Source organism: Saccopteryx bilineata, chromosome 3 (assembly GCF_036850765.1).
Source record: "Saccopteryx bilineata isolate mSacBil1 chromosome 3, mSacBil1_pri_phased_curated, whole genome shotgun sequence".
In the NCBI taxonomy this organism is placed as follows: Eukaryota; Metazoa; Chordata; class Mammalia; order Chiroptera; family Emballonuridae; genus Saccopteryx; species Saccopteryx bilineata.
In genome coordinates, this window is record NC_089492.1 from 173,188,149 (window position 1) to 173,207,336 (window position 19,188).

The 19,188-nt window shown below is 42.6% G+C and overlaps 1 long non-coding RNA gene across 1 annotated transcript in view; it reads right to left on the reverse strand.

Moving 5' to 3' along the window:
- Positions 1–19,188, reverse strand: part of LOC136330831 (uncharacterized) — a 508,264-nt gene that overhangs the window by 374,287 nt on the left and 114,789 nt on the right. The window contains exon 3 of the long non-coding RNA XR_010730391.1: positions 4,767–4,810. This is a non-coding gene — a long non-coding RNA (uncharacterized lncRNA). The remainder of the gene's footprint in view (positions 1–4,766; positions 4,811–19,188) is intronic.

The following is a 19,188-nucleotide window of genomic DNA, read 5'->3' on the forward strand; positions in this document are numbered from 1 at the left end:
TTATTTTTCTGATTCTTTAAAGGTAAGGTATTTTTAAGTTCATTCTGATTATAGGTTTTGCTGGAATTAAAACCAGGTGGCAGGTGAATATTGGGTATTGCTGGCAGAGAGTTTGCATATCAACAGAAAACAGAAATTTTCTAATCAGACAAATCATATATTGTAATCACATAAAAAGTAGCTCTTTCAGTTTCTCTTAGTGAGAAATGTTTCTTAAAGGCTCTAAGAATCAGAGAACCAGCACCTCAATAACCTGCTAGGTAGTAATGAGTCCACAAGATGGTTTAGAAAATACACAAATGTATATTCGTTTTCCTAAAAGGCACATTCAATAGTCAACCATGACCAATCAAGTTTTAAATGTGTGCTGTCAATTAAGAATAAATTCCTGAATTAAATTTTTCCTATTTTGAAAAATGAAATGGGGTCTTTATTTCTGCCACATCTGCCATCAGCAAGGAGAATAAAAGGGCATTAAATAAGCCCTGGCATCAAGAAAAGCTTACCTCCTCCCCATATTTTTTATTGAAAAAATAAATTTTGTTTTCCAATAAGATATTTTATTTAAAAAATAAAAAAAAGATCTGTTTCTACTCAGGGTTAATCCTATTTATTTTTAAATGAGGCCTACAAAACCTCCCAAGTGTGCCTTAGACTTACATCTGGCTAACCCTCTAAATGTGAGGACCAAGCTCATGCTGTTTATTTCTAATGAGTTCTGTGATTTTTGGATAACACATGTAAGAGATAGCAAATTAACTACTGCTAGTTAGCGGCTAGCAAGCATAGGATGTCTTGGCAAGCTAGTGTGAGCAAATTCTGCAAGTCAGTTTCTAATCACACTTGCCAGAAATTTGGGGGGGTTGGTGGAGGGAGAGGTGATAAAACCTGCCAAGGAAAGCCAGTGATAGAACTTGTTTCCCTTTCCTTTCTCCATGGAATTTTTCAACCCTCAACCAGCAAACACAGCTCAATCTTCCCTTTCCTTCACTTCAGCTCTGCAGGGAAGGCTCCATTCCGTCCCACTGATGGTATTAGGAAAAGCACAATGTCTATCCTTGGAAAATGTACCATCAGTCTCTGGAAGCTCCCTTCCTAGAGCTGAATCCACTTACATAAAGCGAAGTGCAGAGGAGGTGAGGTGGGAGGTCATGTGCAAGCTATATCAAAAATATTATTTGCCTCCACCCCCAAACACCCAAACACTTACTGGTCAGTAGACAAACTATAGTCAAATCTTCTTACTTAGAACTGGCCAGACGGGCCCTGGCCAGTTGGCTCAATGGTAGAGTGTCAGCCTGGCATGCAGGAGTCCAGGGTTTGATTCCCGGCCAGGGCACACAGGAGAAGCGCCCATCTGCTTCTCCACCCCTCCCCCTCTCCTTCCTCTCTGTCTCTCTCATTGGAGCAAAGTTGGCCCGGGCACTGAGGATGGCTCCATGGCCTCTGCCTCAGGCGCTAGAATGGCTCTGGTTGCAACAGAGCAATGCCCCAGGTGGTCAGAGCATAGCCCCCTGGTGGGCATGCCAGGTGGATCCTGGTTGGGCGCATGCGGGAGTCTGTCTGACTGCCTCCCCGTTTCCAGTTTTGGAAAAAATACAAAAATATAAAAAAAAATTTTTTAAAAAGAACTGGCCAGAAATATTGTGCAATATGTCTGTGCCTGCTGAAAACAAAACAAGGAACATAAAGCTAGACATAACAGAAAAGCACTCCGCCATATTCATTCACAAACAGCCTAAGCAGCATAGGTCAAAAAGCACTTACTCTTGTACAGGGTAAGACCCCTGAGGGTACACTCTCGCAAGATATTTCCATCTTATTTCTCATCTGAATCCCAAACTAAGCACAAGTCTTAATTAGTGATTCTGAACCATGTCTATACTTAAAATCACCGGGAGAGCCCGTAAGCTGTGCTAATGCTAGGACCCAGCCCTTTCACCTTCACCACCACAGCCACCACCGCCGCTGCCACTGCCACCCACACACTCTCAGCTCCACTGAAACTGGAATCTCCTGGAGTCAGACCAAGTGACCAGTGTTTTCTAAAAAGCCACCCAGGTGATTCTACTGTGCAGCCAGTAGTAAATAACCGCACCTTTGAAACTGCAGGCATACCTTCTTTTGCTGTGCTTTGCTTTCCTGTATTTCCCAAATATTTCTCTGTTTTTAGAAATGGAAGGCAAGCCCCTACCCAACAAAAAGATTACGACTAACATCCTTGCGCCACTTGCCTTATTGCAGTGGTCTGGAACCAAAGCCACAATATCTCCGAGATATGCCCTTATGCTCTTTTTATAAGGAAGCCAATTTTTCTATCTAGTAAAGTAGACCTCTAATTTTACTCAGTCTGTCCTGTCCCAGAAGTCCTAGTAGTGACTTCTACCACCTGGACCACCATCACCACCCCGCCCTCGGCAGCATGCAGGCTTCCAAAGGCTGCAGTAGGCTGAGTTGGAGGCCCTCCATAGTGAGAGGGGAAGCACGCTTGGGGTAAGCCCCGCAAGGCAAGGAAAGCTTGACTTCATCTTGGTAGTTAAAGAGCAAATGCTCTTTTTCCTCTATGCAACACTTGACACAGATGTGTAGAGTTTTTATACCAACCAATTCTCCAAAAGTCTATGGACACGGAGTGGATGTCCCACAATTTAATTAAATTCTGCCACTCACTCTTCAAAGTCAGGACAGACCCCACTGGAGAAGGGCTCAGTCCTACAAGATTGCTCCCCACTTCAAATGCCAACTCCAAGTCCAAGCTGTCACCTGTCTCTCTGACCAACCAGCTGAATATCAGAGTTTCCCACAAGCCATTTCTCCAGTTCTATAATTTACTAGAACAGCTTTCAGAACTGAGGAGTACAATGTAGTCACCAGATTACTGGTTTATTATATAAAAGACTGAACTCAGGAACAATCAAATGGAGATGATGCCTAGGGCAAGGTGTATGGAGTTTCCATATACTTTCCTGGTAATGCCAACCTCCCAGTTCAGTCCATAAATTCTCCAAACCTCTTCTTCTAGGGTTTTTATGGCAGCTTTACTAAGTAGGCACAATTGCTTAAATCTCTAGCCACCGGTGATTAACTCAGTCTCCCAGTCCTCTACCCTCCTGGGAGGTCAGGGGGTGGGTCTGAAAATTTCAAACCTCTAATCACAAGGTTGGTTACCATGGCAACCACACCTCATCTTTAGGGGCTTCCAAAAGTCAAGGCATTGACATAAACTCAGGTGTGGTTGAAAGGGGCTTATTAAGATTGATAAAAGGTGGTCCTCTCACCTTTATCACTACAGAGCTGTTTCAGGAGCTAATACTTGACAATAATCAATTATTAAAACAAAAGATATTTCTATTGCTCTTAAGAAATTACAAGAATTTTAAGAACTCTAGCCAGAAGCCAGGAACAAAGACCAAAATATATATTTCTTAGCATATCACAGTGATTCAGGTATATTTTGAGTGCCTCAGGATATGTTGCTGTGTTTAACACAAAGACAAGTGTAAAACAGTGCGTGTAGTGAATATAAAATTTTGATTTTCTTTAGGCCAGTGGTTCCTTAACCCTATTATGCATTAGAATCACCTGAAGGGCTTGTTAAAACACCCTCCCCGGCCCTGGCCGGTTGGCTCAGTGGTAGAGCGTCGGCCTGGTGTGCGGGGGACCCGGGTTCGATTCCCGGCCAGGGCACACAGGAGAAGCGCCCATTTGCTTCTCCACCCCCCTCCCCTCCTTCCTCTCTGTCTCTCTCTTCCCCTCCTGCAGCCAAGGCTCCATTGGAGCAAAGATGGCCCGGGCGCTGGGGATGGCTCCTTGGCCTCTGCCCCAGGCGCTAGAGTGGCTCTGGTCGCGGCAGAGCGACGCCCCGGAGGGGCAGAGCATCACCCCCTGGTGGGCAGAGCATCGCCCCTGGTGGGCGTGCCGGGTGGATCCCGGTCAGGCGCATGCAGGAGTCTGTCTGACTGTCTCTCCCTGTTTCCAGCTTCAGGGAAAGAAAAAAAAACACCCTCCCCCCAGGGATTCTGATTCCATCTGAAGTAAGGTCCAACTATTTGCATTTCTAACAAGTTTCCAGATGATGCTGATACTACTGATCTCAGGACCACCCTCTGAGAATGAAACTTCTGGCACCTTCAAATAATAGAAATACCAAACAGATTTGTTTTAATTTCTCCCCAGTTTTATTGAGATATAATTAACATACAGCACTGTATAAGCATGAAGTGTACCATATAATGATTTGACTTACATATATTGTAAAGTGATTACCAATGAGTACATACAGCTTCAAAAAGAAAGAAAAAGGAAGGAGGTTCACTCGTGAGAACTCTTGGGATCTACTCTCTTAACAACGTTCAGACCACACAGCAGCCTTACCTGAGGCATCGTGTTGTACGTTAGCTAAGAGATTTGTGTCTACTGTATCTGTCTCCACAAATGGGAATACTGAACATAGATTAGATATTTGATTGGAAGGTTTTATAATTAACTGTTGTTTTAGGTGTGAAAATAATATTACATTTCAAAAAACAGAGAGTTCTTATCTTTAAGAGATACACATTGAAAAAGAATCTTAAAGGACAGATAGAGTTGACATCTGTCATTCATGCAGCCTCCCTCTAAAGAGGCAAGTAGAGACAAACCAGGGAAACAGTGACCACTGGGATATTTGGAGCTGCCCGGAAAAGAGCAACTGCCAGGCTGTAATGACAAAGGGAATCGGTGTGATCCTTTATCTGGAAATTTTCTCCATCCAGGACGTCTCTTACCTGATCATGCCGGCTGTTAATGCTTCTGCAGTCTCCTGAGAGTACTAGAAAAGAAAGGGAAACTGAGTCAAAAGTTGTGAGTGTCCAGAAAAACACATTAGAGTAAGGTTTCAGTACACATCTCTTTCCACCTCCAGGGAATTTTGGTCAGTTGTGTTTCAAGACTGGCCTTGAACTTGACTGCTCTGGAGCCATGCCAAAGACACCACAGAATGGTAAGACTTCCTCCTACCTGGAGAAAACCAGAAGCATCTAGAGACACATAGTTTTAGCACCAATTCTGCTATTCTAAGGCACTGCAAGCACGTCATCCTCCCTTTCTAAGTCTAGATTTCATTATCTGGAAAATGAAGTGCTTCAGATGTTCTCCATACTGACTCCCAAAGCTGATGGTACACTACTACATTGGAAAAAGCACTGGCCCTAGGACATAATCAGAAGAAAAGAAAGAGAACTAACACAAGTATATATATTATACCCTAGGGTAGTTATTTCTGTAGCTGAGCTTAACCTCTAAAATGGGTTTTTTTAAGGTTAATCTCAATAGGCCTGACCAGGCAGTGGCTCAGTGGATAGACCATCGAACTGGAATGCAGAGGACCCAGGTTCTGAAACCCCAAGGTCGGCAGCCTGAGTGCAGGCTCATCTGGTTTGAGCATAGCTGACCAGCTTGAATTCAAGGTCGCTGGCTTGAGTAAGGGGTCACTCGGTCTGCTATAGCCCAGTCAAGGCACATATGAGAAAGCAATCAATGAACTAAGGTGCCACAAGGAAGAATTGATGCTTCTCATTTTTCTCCTTTCCTGTCTGTCCCTATCTGTCCCTCTGTCTCTGTTACATAAAAAAAAATTTTAAAAAAAATAAATAAATAAAAAGTCTTAATAGCTACTGAAGGCTATGGACAAAGAGACTGTGGCTGACAGTGTGCAGTAATTTGCCCAGGGTCACTGAACTAGCAGTAGCAGAGCCATAGATCAGAACCTGGAGCTGGCTGACCTTAAGGGGAAGCTCTTCCCACTACACCATGGGCACTTTACCCAGGGCCACCCTGTTGCTGGTACTCACATGAAAGCTGTGGTGAACTCTGACTCCAAAATTATATCAAGGGTGAGGTTTGTTTCTGTGTCTAAGCTTATCTTTTTGAAATTCTGATATTTTGTGAGAATGCGTTTGATTATAAAATAATTGCCCAATAGCCTAACCTGTGGTGGTGAAGTGGATAAGGCATCAACCTGGAATGCTGAGGATACCAGTTCAAAACCCAGGCTTGCCTGGTCAAGGCACATATAAGAAGCAACAACTGTGAGTTGATGCTGCCTTCTCCCAACACCCCTTCTCTCTGTCTCTCTGAAATCAATAAATAAAATCTAAAAAATATATATATGTGTGTGTATATAAATAATTGCCCAATAGAATACCCAGCAAACAGCTTAAAACATTTCTAATGTTTTTACTCAAAATATGTATATTTGCCTTTCTCTAACACTTCTCATTAAAACAAAAATTGTAACAACTTCTCATTAAAACAAAATTTGTATCCTATATGTGGATACAAGGAAAAAGCATGGAGATTTTTTAAGACCTTAAAATCTTTAGAGGCTATACCCCAAAATATTCATTTTTTAAGCACCGGGTACCAAAAGTAAAGTTCTTGGCAAGTTACAAAGGATTCAACTCTTTCACATCATAGCTATTTCTTTTTCGAAGGAGAAATAATTTTCTAGGGATTAGGGCTATTCTACATTCCTGTTCAGCCAGGACAGCAAAGCAGCTTCGGCAGGTGAACACTGCATCAAGCAACCGACCCCTCCCAGGGACCCAAGGTCGTTTTTCTCTCATACAAGGATTCACACAATTGACTACGCACACTCGTCCCACGAATCAGGTGGTAAGACAGCCTATCAGATAGATGAGTGGTCTGATCCAGGACACAGCTGCTCTGCTCCCTGCAGGCTTAAAATAATTCAGCACAATCAACTCCCCCATTAAGTACAATTAATTTCATGAAATGGAGAAAATAAGCATGGGTAAATAAAATGACTGACACACTTCACACAGCAGAAAACACCCACTGTGCACCCTGCACAAGCTGACTTCAAGGTGCTAATGAGGGAGTTCTGTCAAGACTGTGTTAAAAAGCAGCCTACATTTAGCCAGCCCTAACCCAATCCAAAATTTTCTCCCACACCACAGCAGGAGGGCCTTTCCTAATTGGAATGTGCAGAACACGTGGCCTAGGACATGTTTCTGGGCGACACATGCCTCCAGAGCATCCTGAACATCTCTCTCTCTCTCTCTCTCTCTCTCTCTCTCTCTCTCTCACACACACACACACACACACACACACTCCCCATTCAGATTTCTTAGTTCTTTAAAAATCTAAACGTGCACAGTAATAAATGTGGTTTTAGAAATTCAAATGCATGTTTGCGCGATGGTTCCAAAGACAACGCAGGTGGAGGCCGTTTTTGTAACAAATTCCCACTAAGACTGGCACGACCAGAGGTGGGGACAAGGTGACAAGGGCCCTCCATCACATTAGCTCATTGTTCTAAAGAAAGATGGTTGCTTTGAATTTTCCTTTATACATAGCAACTTCAAAAAAAATCCCAATTTTTTTAGTATATCTTTATGTAGGAAAGCCCATGTGCCTTTGAAGCCTCCACACAAAACAAACAGGAGTCTTTATAAGTCCTGGTTGACCACCCAGGGAGAATCAAATGGTATTTTTTTTTCTCCAGTAGGCCATGCCAGGCATACCATGAATAAAAAGGAAAATGAGGAATTCATCATGTAACTGGGATGTATTTTTTCTAGTGTAGCTACTACACTGTTTTAATCTAAATATTATGGTATATATAGCAAAAGCCAAAGGAGAACTAATTATTTGTTTACTAAGCAGAAGTTTTGAAATAGCAGAAAATAGGTTAAAATAGAGGGAACAGCAAAGAGGAGGAAGATTAAGGAGTTTTCTTCTCGAAGTCCCAAGTACTAAGGGATTTTTAAAGTGCTGATATTCAGAATGGCAGGACGGTTGGAGCCTGGGGCTCTTTAGTATAAAAGCCTGGATGACACTCTCAAACTTAGACCTCAGGAGACCTTGGGGGTGGAGGGTTCTCAGCATCACACTAAATTGCTGGGTTACATGAAAGTATTTTAGAATCAGAAGATGATCTCACAGTCATAAACATCCTGAAATGTGCTCCTCTAATCATGTCCCGGCCCTACATGAAATCTTCATTTGAGCCTAATAAAGACCAGATCCTATAGCCAGACTCTGGGAGCCTTTCCCATCAAACCCCAAAATGCCTTCACAGGCTCATCGGGCACACACTGTTCCAGGCCCCCTGACTGTTCCTCAGGGATGCCGGCTCTCCCACCTGGCCATGCCAGTGCAGACGGTCCTTTGTTCACCTGATGTGTGGCGTCTCTTTACTGACTCAACCTTTATGACATAAGGAGAAAGTGGGGTTAACAGGTCTCCTGAATTGCAGCTCTGCCGATCAACAGCCTGGAGATGGTGGGCATATTTCTTAGTCTCATTCCCTGCCTCAGTTTCTTCACCTGCTGAATGAAGATAATAAAGCCCATCTTACTGTGGTGAACTTTACATGAGACAAGGATGATAATCAGCTGATGCTCATCAATTTAATGTTACTTCCCTCTACTGAAACTAAATGCCACCTTCCCCAGTCCCCAAGCCTTTCTAAACACTGCAGCTAAAAATAACCTCTCCCTTTTTTCAATTCCCCTCCCAATTTCACTGCAGCTGTGTGTAGTTGCTGGTCACTATCTACATCATATATCTGCACACCTACTAGGCTGTGTGCTTTTTGGAGGCAGGATCCGTGTTTAATTCATGTCTGTATTCTCTCCAAAGTCTTGCACATAATCCAACTGTAAGAATCTCAGGAAAACCCCATTATTCCACAGATAAGAAAACTGAGGCCTGACCTGTGGTGGCGCAATGGATAAAGTGTCGACCTGGAAATGCTGAGGTCGCCGGTTCAAAACCCTGGGCTTGCCTGGTCAAGGCACATATGGGAGTTGATGCTTCCAGCTCCTCCCCCCTTCTCTCTCTCTCTCTCTCTCTCTCTCTCTCTCTCTCCCTCTCCTCTCTAAAATTAATAAATAAAAATAAATAAATAAATAAATAAAAAAAAAAAGAAAACTGAGTCCATGTGAAACAAATGACCACACTACTGTAAGTAAGAGAGCCTCTCCTACGTAACAAACATGAGGAAGTGGATGGATAGATGGAAGGACAAACGGACAGAGGGACAGACCAACCATCATTGAGCTGCAGCATCCAAGATGCTGTCAGCAACTCAAACCCTGACCCACCATGTAATGGCCACCTCAGGCTTTCTTCATCTACTAAATTTTAAACACTATTTCTTTAAAATTCATGAGGCAATCAAGATCAAGAAAACTCACCATGGCAAAGAGTTTGAAATAATAGTATACCTCTTCAACAACAGGATCACTTAATTAAAATATAATTTTAAAGAAAATCTTTTATTTTCTTTAAAATTAAACGATTTTAAATAAATTATTCAAAACTTGTCAACTGAAGAGCAACTCCCCATCACCTTGCATAGCTCACCGTGCCACAACTTGTACTGAAAGGCAGTACCATGTACCAGTCACATGCTTGTCCCCACAGGAAGCCCACAGACAGACCATCCCTGTGAAGAGCTCACAAACTCACTATCACTTCTTGCTCCCCTCTTCCATTCTGCCACCTCCATCTGTCCCAACATTTATTCAGTGGAGTGCTGCACCGGTGTGATAAACCCCATCACAGACGTAATGGGAGAATCATGGAAAGGCAGATTGCAAAGCAACTGGCAAACACTTCAGTCTGAAGGTTTTGAATTCAAGAGCCCATTTCCCTTCACTCTAAGGTTCAGGAAGTATGGCATTCTTCTCAGATGGCAGGAAGCTGCAAAGACTTGGGGCACGAGAAGAACTTCCCAGAATGCCTCCCTGCAGAACCACAGGACTGAGACAGGAGATGGCCTCAGGAAACATTCTGTCGTGTTGCTACATGTTCAGAAATGCCTGCCTCTCTCCAGACCTCTTAGAACTTGGAAACTGACTGAAAATGTGATGTGGGTAATGCACTAAGTAGAAAATTATGGTGCGGGATTGTTGGGACTGAAGAAAAGATGTGGAAAGCAAGTTTATAGGATTGAGGACAACAGACAAAACTAGCTGCCATAGCATTGTGCTAATCACCCCCCAAGAGCAGCTGAGGCAATTCAGGGAGGGCTTCCCTGTGGTCCAGGACCTGTCTGAGAGGACTATTATGATAGCTCAAATGTCACTTCCTCAGAAGTTGTCTCTGATATCCCATCTACAACAGTACTTCTGGCAAAATCTCTATCACCACACTCTGCTTTATTTCTTTATAGCAATTACTATTACCTAACATTAAATCATATCCTTTTTTCATTATTGCAAGTCTCCCCTTCCAAAATATAAGCTTCTTGAGGGCAGTGGTTCTGTTTTCTTCACTTTTATGTTCCCAATACCTAGACTTGTACCAGACACAAAACAGATGATAAACGAATATTGATTAAATGAGAACTGGTATCCACTTCCCAGGTAGAAACCTATAGCTGGAGATTCAGTGTTATTAATTTACTAACATCAGCTCCTCTTTCCCTATACAACAGTACAGGGTATATAGTAACACCCAGTTTGAACCTGGCCTCTCTCTACTAATACGTGAGGTAACTCAGGAATAAACACAAATAAAGAAAGAGATGCTTCTAATAATTACACTGGGACAGCTGGTGTGCAATGGGAGTGTCCTGGGCAAGCTGGAGTGTAGTGTCACTTTAACCCTGAAGCAAAACCTGATTTAAAGAGGAACACCATTGACTAGAGTCACTGGACCTCTGCAGGTGCAAAGGACACAACATGTTGCTGGGAACAAATGAGCTGGAGATGAAGGGTGCCATCCCACCTGTGGCAGTAAGGAAGCTGAGAGGGATGACATTTTCTACCTGTGGCTACAAGGGCCCCACAGCTATCCACAGTGTGGGTCAAAGTCAAAATTGTTTTGAGGAAGACTATACTGTGGACAGGAACAAAAATAGGTTGGAAGCCTTCACTTTAGAAAAAGTGAGCTTGTTGCCCTGGCCAGTTGGCTCAGTGAATAGAGCATCAGCCCGGTGTGTGGAAGTCCCAGGTTTGATTCTTGGTCAGGGCACACAGGAGAAGTGACCATCTGCTTCTCTTCCCCTCTCCCAGCCCCTTCCCTCTCTCTTTCCTTCTTGCAGCCAGTGGCTAGATTGGTCCAAGCATCAGCCCTGAGCACTAAGAATAGCTCAGTTGATTCAAGCATTGGCCCCCAGATGGGGTTGCTGGTTGGATCCCAGTTGGGGCACATGTGGGAGTCTGTCTTACTATATTCCCTCCTCTCACTTAAATAAACAAACAAACAAATAAATGAAAGTGTGCTTGTTGATCAACATAGAAAATATAAAGTCCTCACTAAACAGAGCTCTATGAAGCAAATAAAAAAGAACATTTTAAAAATAAGAATGCTAGCCCCAGCTGGTAGCTCAGTTATTTAGAGCATTGTCTCAACACACCAAGGTCACAGGTTTGATCCTCTGTGGGGGCACACACAAGAATCAACCAATGAATGCATAAATAAGTGGGACAACAAATCAATGTTTTGCCTTCTCTCTTGCTAAAAACAATAAATAAATAAAAATTTAGATAAGAATACCTAAAATCACAGTAATTTTTGCATGTAAACTTTTTTTAAAATATAGCAAGATTATATACTTTGAATATCTTTCCTTCCTTCTATTTTAAATCCTCTTTTCTGCAAAAACTAGAATTAGCAACCTACAGGCTTTTCAATTCTAAATTATTTCAATTTTTCACAAGCACATTTGTGCATAGTAGAATCTCAGTTTAGTTACAATATATTAGCTGAGAGAAGTTTTCTTTGTTTTTCTTGTTAATCCAAGAATAATTCAACAATATAACAATTGCATACTCGATCCTATTCTCCATCTTTTTTCAAACTGAAAATTTTTCTCAATAAATATGCTCTAAATGAATACATTTTATACAACAATAATAAAATGCAATACTTCTAAAGTTATATTCAACCTATAGACAGGATATTCTATTTCTATGCTTTTCCACTGCACGTACAGGAAAATGTAACATAGGCATCAGAAAGTGTCATATTTTCTGTACATAAGCAAGCCTCACCTTCCCCACATCTGAAATGGCTGAAGCACTCCCACCTTGCCTGAAATGGTGTCCAGATATGGGAAGGATAAGAGTCTGGTCTTTACAGCCTAGAAGATAAACAGAAAGTAGCTGAGGGAAAAAGAAAGGGAGAAGGAAAGCAGGAAGTGGGGAGGGACTGAAATACAAGATTAAGTAGGGTAGACAGAAAGCAAAGCCAAGACAGAATTCAGCCACAAATGCCCTTTTGCATTTTAATCACAGTGAACATCTCAGACACCTTCAAACCAGGAGCCGGTTTCCTAGCAGAGGGTCAGGACACTCCTGGAAGAGAATTTGAATTTTTTTTTTTTTCTGAGAGAAAAGCAGTAGCATCTGCCAAAATATGTCCTTGACCTGCCCATCTATCTGTTTCTTCCCGTGATCTGAGCTCTCTTCCTATCAATCATGGTAAACAAGCCCCTTTGCTCCTCACTCTACACCCAGTTTCAGCCATGTCAACAACAAAGGCATTATGAGGGCTTGTCAGCCTGTGGCCCTAAGCTGCTAGACATTATACAAACAGAAGTTAACTGACTCAGTCTCATCACTGAGGGATTTTCCAAAGAGGTTACTGTTTTGTTCTATAAAGTTTACCACCAGAAAAACTCGGGTCCATGTCCTGTTAACAGCAAGTCTGTGGCTTTGGGTACAGAGGGCAGGGCAGTTTATTAGTCCCTATAAATCAACATGCACCCTCCCCCAACTCAAGCACTGTTGCCGGTGCAAACATGAAGTAGATTTCTAAACCATGAAACCAAGCCTTCTTAGGGAATGTCCTTCTTTCTTCATTTTCCAATGTGTTGAAGCTGTTTTTTGCAACCCTGCAAGAACACAATCTCGTTGGGGACACAGCCAACCAGAGCTCGATAAATATCTGAACCATGTCTTACTGACACACATTAAGTAATTATATCCCAGGATAATTATGCCACACACATCACTTCACCCAGGGAAATGTTCAGGTGCAAAAAATATTAAATGGATAAGAGAAAGGGGTCCTGTGATTTCTGTTTTTCAAGGGCACAGGAAGTCTCCCTTTCAGTAAATGCATATGTTAAAAGTTCATTTTTCTTCAACACATTTCTATTCTCATGTTTTAAAATACCATGAGCTCTGAATTATCTTAGTTCAGAAAATAAAATTTTCTGAGATTTTCTTGTAGGGAAGTTCAAATGATAGAAGAACACTTGATATTTTCAGTTTTCCTGAAGATCAAAAGGACTTTAAGAATAATGCTTTTTTTTTTTCTCAACAAAGGCCATCTGCAAAGCTTAGTCTGCTGAAAAGAATCATTCTGACAGTCTTAATGTATTCTTTTCAGAAGGCCCTGTTCAGAAAATTCCACAGGAAAAAAACCATCAGTGCTTTAGGATGGCACCAATCTAAATCATTATGACTTCTTATAAATAAACGAGAACAAAGTATTTCCCATATATTCTAGTTATTAGATTGAGGAAAGAATAGGAGTTATAATCTTGAATGTTATACATTTTTTCACTTTCCCTTGATGGACCGGTATTAAAACAAATATTTGAAAAATCTGCCAGTGATTCAAGGAACATCTGAGAAAAAAAGTACTTTTGAAATCCTGCTGGAAGACAAAAATATCCCTAAAGTAGGAAATATAACATTGCATTGTCACTGTTAACTGAGAACAATAACCACAAAAACAAAATTATAGTGTGATACTAATATAGCAAGGCAGCTTTCATCCAGGACTCAGAATGTTTTATAAACATTCTCTTTTGCCGAGATGACACAAGGAGGAAATTAGAATAGGAGGAATTTTAATGACTTGTCTCAGGTCACTGGTCAGCTGTAGTGGTAGATCAAGATGCAAATACTTTATTGTGGTCTGCTGATCTAAAAAAAGAGCCACAGGACTTTCAACTCAATCTGGAGGATCCTATTTCAGAGCTATTTTCTTATTAGTCCTTCCATTAAGTTCTGATTTTTCCCCTTTTTCTATTTCCATTACCTCCACCTTAGCACAAGTATGAGAACACTGGGGAAACTTTCTAAATAATTTCCCTACATGGAAACCTCTATCTATCTATTTGTCTATCTATCTATCTATCTATCATCTACTCTCTCTATCTAATCTCTGTCTCCTACATCTGTCTAGCACAGGAGATAAAGCAAAGCTTCCTTAAACACTGATTTTATCATATTCTGCCCCAGGACAGGAAGCAAGCTGGCTCCCCATTGCCTATCAGAATATTTATTTTATTTTATTTTTGTATTTTGTATTTTGTTTGCTCACTTTTTTTTTTTTTAGATTTTTATTTATTTATTCATTTTTATTATTGAGAGGGGGAGAGATAGAGAACAGGAAGCATCAACTCCCATATGTGCCTTGACCAGGCGAGCCCAGGGTTTTGAACTGGCAACCTCAGCATTCCAGGTCGATGCTTTATCCACTGCGCCACCACAGGTCAGACAATTTTGTATTTTGTTAACGGGGAGGCAGTCAGACTCCCGCATGCGCCGGACCGGGATCCACCTGGCACACCCACCAGGGGGCGTTGCTCTGTTGCGACCAGAGCTATTCTAGCGCCTGAGGCAGAGGCCATGGAGCCAACCCCAGCGCCCGGGCCATCTTTTGCTCCAATGGAGCCTCGGCTGCTGGAGGGGAAGAGACAGAAAGGAAGGAGAGGGGGAGGGGTGGAGAAGCAGATGGGCGCTTCTCCTGTGTGCCTGGCTGGGAATAGAAGCCGGGACTTCCGCATGCCAGGCTGACGCTCCACCACTGAGCCAACTGGCCAGGGCCTGCCTATCAGAATATTTAAAGTTCTCGTCATCCACCTCATACTTTGTCATTCCTCAGCATACACCTGACACAGACATCTCCAGTTCTCCTCATCTGTCCCCTAATGTGACCTCTGAGCTAGTAGTTACCTCTGCCTATAAAGCCGCCATATTTCTTCTTGCCTGGGTTCCTAACTACCACCCAGTGATGGAGATACTAGAGTTCAAAAGAACCTTGAAGTCCACTTAGTCCAACCCTGCCACTCTCTCCACAGAGTCGGCTTATAGACACCCAATTTGTTCTTCCCACTTTCAGGTATCAAAAATTCACTGCTCTGAAAAACAGTGCTCTGTCAGGCACTTTAATTATGAAAAAACTCTTTTTTGATTTTTGAATTCTTACCTGAATTCCTGTGTGGTCACTGGTCCATCCACCCAATGGGCCCCGTACTGTACCCTTGACTGATCTGTAACAAATCAACTTCCTCTGTAACAAAATGGTCTTTGCAATATTTGAAAACCTCTATTATGTTTGTCCTTAACCTTCTCAGCTCCAAACTTATTTGCTGCCAACTCTTCCTCACAAGACCTGGCTTCGAGACTCTCTGCCATCCAAAAAAGCTTCTAATTTGGTGCTGCGTAACTATTATTCATGTCATGCACAAAGAGAAATTGATCATATATGTACAGCATATTGGGAAAATAAGAAAAGGGTTTTGGACAGTGCTGATGAGCTCAGGGACTCTTGGCTCACGCCCGGCTCAGGGTTGTGGGGATGCATGGAAAGCTCTATGCTAATTTTTAAGTTACTCTTAAAATATGGCACCCAGAATTGAACACATTCTGCACAGACCACCTCAAGTCCAGTTTATTTCATTAAATTGCCCCCCAGTAACTAAAGCTACACTCACTTTTTCTTTTCCTGATTATTAAGTGCAAATTCATGCTAGAGCTAAGTTTGAGATCTGACATCATGACATTTAACTATATTTACTTTAGGATTTTCCTAAATGAGCCTCTTATTTCATGTGTGTCAGATTCACTTTCCCAACATGATCACAACTTTATAGGGACTGTGTGTCATCATCATGATCCTTATGCCAACAAATACGCAGTACTGGTCGGGGCACACAGTAGGGCCTCTTACAGATATTTGCAGAACTGATTATGCAGCCTCTGAACCGGAAAGCCATTGCTTAGAAGTTATGGACTGGTTCAAATGATATAAACCTCACCTGAAGAGGAAGTTTGTCATTCTGCCTGTTTATTCAGGCAGAATCTAAACAATGGCACAGACCTTCAGACTGGAAAACTTAGTACAAATAAACGCTTCCAGACATGTCCAGACAGGTCCAGAAATTTCTTCTCCTATCTGGGTTATTAGGCCCAGACACTCATCACTCAAGTTCTAAACACTATTATACGACATGGCATAGTTTTATTTAAAGCCATGTTTGCTTTCAGATTAGATTTTAACATTTAATAAATTTCCCACCAGAAGAGCATTAAGAGTGGAGAGTATTTTGATTTAAGCTTTATTTCAAGTATGAAACTCAAACTGTGCTAGTTAAAACAGGCTCTAGTTATAATACAGCCACACAGTAAGGTCAAGACTCTTGGATTACCCTAATCCTCTAGGGCTGAAATGCCTGGGAATTCAGTTAATTTGCATATTCCTCCTTGACCACAGAGCTAAATCACAGAGTCCTAGCCAAACTCTTGTCTCACTCCTCTGGACTCAATCTGACTCATCCCCTGTACCACTCAGCTCAGCATTCACCTGGGACAAAGCACACTTAAAGGTAACAATCCTGCCCCAGAAACAGAGGCAGGGCCTTGCTTTCCTGAGAGGAGACGTTGCTCTTTCTTCCCTCCTCTCCCACCTCTCTCGGTGCAAGGCTGTGAATTTGAAACTCTGATAGATTAATGAGAAATCGGCACTGGTCCCTCTGGACTCGATCCATTTTTAAGTGAACTATGAGAACTTGGACAGTTTACAGATCCTGGAAGAGTGAAATATGAGGAGAGAAAAGGAAGTTTGACACATGCAGAGAGACTGATATCTGGGGCTGGAAAGAAGCTAAGAGAAGAGACATATTGAGACAGGATGCATAATACAAACTTAATTGACTGATCATACCACTGAAAAATAAAGACTGGCTTCTCCATTAAAGTTTGAAAATTGAGTAGTTAATAAAAACTTGTAATTTAATGCAAAAAAATAAAATCTTGAGGCTAGGGGCAGATAAAGGGCTTTAGTACTGCCCTTGAATTCATCTTCACATTCACTCTGCTTGTCCTGATAGACAGAGTTGACTTGGGGTAGGGGGTGGAAGGGGTTTAACACACAATGCGGTTCGCAGATGTGTTGCAGAATTGTGTACCTGAAACCTGTATCATTTTGTTAATGGGTGTCACCCAATCAATTCAATAAAAGGAGGAAAAAAGAATTTGGTATATACATATTTTTTCCTTTAAAGCAATTTCTAATTTTTTTCTGAAATGTTTCTCATTTTTAAGTGGGAAATATTATCTTATTCCTTTAAATGCAAAACAAAAATAATCAATTTAATTTCCAAAAGATAACTGTCAAATAAATTCATAGCACATTAAAACAGAAGAATAAGAGGAAAACAATTCTACATGGAAAGTAAAAGATAAGGTAGAGATGGTTACACTGCGAAATACCAAGTTTGCCCTTCCTGTCTTTATAAATCCCAAACAGAAAAAAATGTGATAATTCTAGGATGACCAATGGATAAGGGCAGAGCAGGCCTGAGGCAAATTTTTAAAGCAGATCTTCAGGGGAAAATTAAGTCCTAGCTCTGGTTTTATCTCTAGAAACAGAATTTGTATACAGATCTATCCTGTTCACTAGAAGCCCACATTATTCTAAAGTGCCACAGATTTATGAGTTGGGTCAGTACTGAGGGCTCTACTAATTTTAATTCTATAGTAGTGCCTTTAAAAGTCAGAAGGGCGGGATGACGTCAGAGTAATGGCGGGGTAGGAAGCGATACCGATAAATCTCCCCCAAAACTCAACAAGATCTTCAACCAGAAACAGAAAAACCTATACTTGGAGCTTCCAGATGCTTCGCAATACACCCAAAGGTATGATTGAGTGAAAAATTGGCTAAATATATAACCAAACCCCGAAGGAAATAGGGAGTAAGAAATGCTCCGCCTTCCTCACTAACCTAAACAGGGCTGCTTTCTCTGGTAACTGTGAATATAGAAACTGAGGCGGGCAAAGGGGGTGAATAGATCCAGGCCGCCGCAGCACAAACGGCCGAACCAGGCTGTGGCACGGAGATCCAAGCCGAGGAAAATCTGATCCTGTGGCAACCCGGGCAATACAAGCTAACACTCGCGGCAAACCCAAACAAAGAAAGACAAGCGGAGCGGCCATTTTACCCGGTCTCCTGGTCGGTGCGCAGTTAGTGGAAGAGAGATTTCTTCCTAAGCCGCGGAAGTGGGTGCCCGTGTTGCCCCACGGAGAGGCAGGGTCAGAGGCCTTTCTGTGGGCCGAGGGCAGAGTCTCTGGGCAGCCCCAGCACCCTGGGAAAGCCACGCACGGGAGGGAGTGAGAACTAATTCCAACGGTGGAGATTTTCCATGCTGGAGGGTGTTTCACTCAGAGGGAACCGCGGCCGGCCTCATATCCTGGTTTGCGCGCGCAGATAAGGAGTGAGCAATTCCTCCGAGTGCCTCGGCAGTGCGCGCCTGTGTTATCGCACAGAGGGGCAGAGTCAGGGGCCTTTGTGTGGGCCAAAGCGGAATCTCGGGCCGCCCCAGCGCCTTGCAAAAGCGAGACTCAATTCCAACGCTGCAACTTTTCCCTGTGGTTGGGGGTTTCACTCAGAGCGTGAGACTGCTGGCCGGATATCCTGGTCGCAGACAGTGAGTGAGAGTTTCCTCCAAGCGCCCCGGAAGTGGGCGCCCTCTTGTGTTACCGGACAGAGTGGCAGAGCCAGAGGTCTTTGAGTGGGCGGAAAGCCCACCTGATTATGCTAGCAGCTCTGACTGACTGAGCCTTACCCAGAGCCCTGTGCTGAGTGGAAATAGAGTGGGGAGTTGCCAGCTCTTTAAGCCTCTTACTATCTAGGCAGAGGCAGCAGCAACCCCATAGCTGAATTATCAGGCTACTAATTGAGGAAGGAAAGACTAGGAGAAAGGCTCCAGGAACACGGACTCTCTCACTGTTGGAGCCTATAAATGCTAATGAGCCTCGACTGCCAACGAGACTAAAGCACAATACATGACATTGCCATAGAGACTTATCAAATGTAAACCTCTACCTGAGCGTGCCAAAGGGGCAGAACCCGGGGTACAGAGTCACCGACCAGGAAGAGGGAGAGAAAAGAAAAAGCAAGAAGATAACCTCTCAAAATCAAGAATAATCTGCAGAC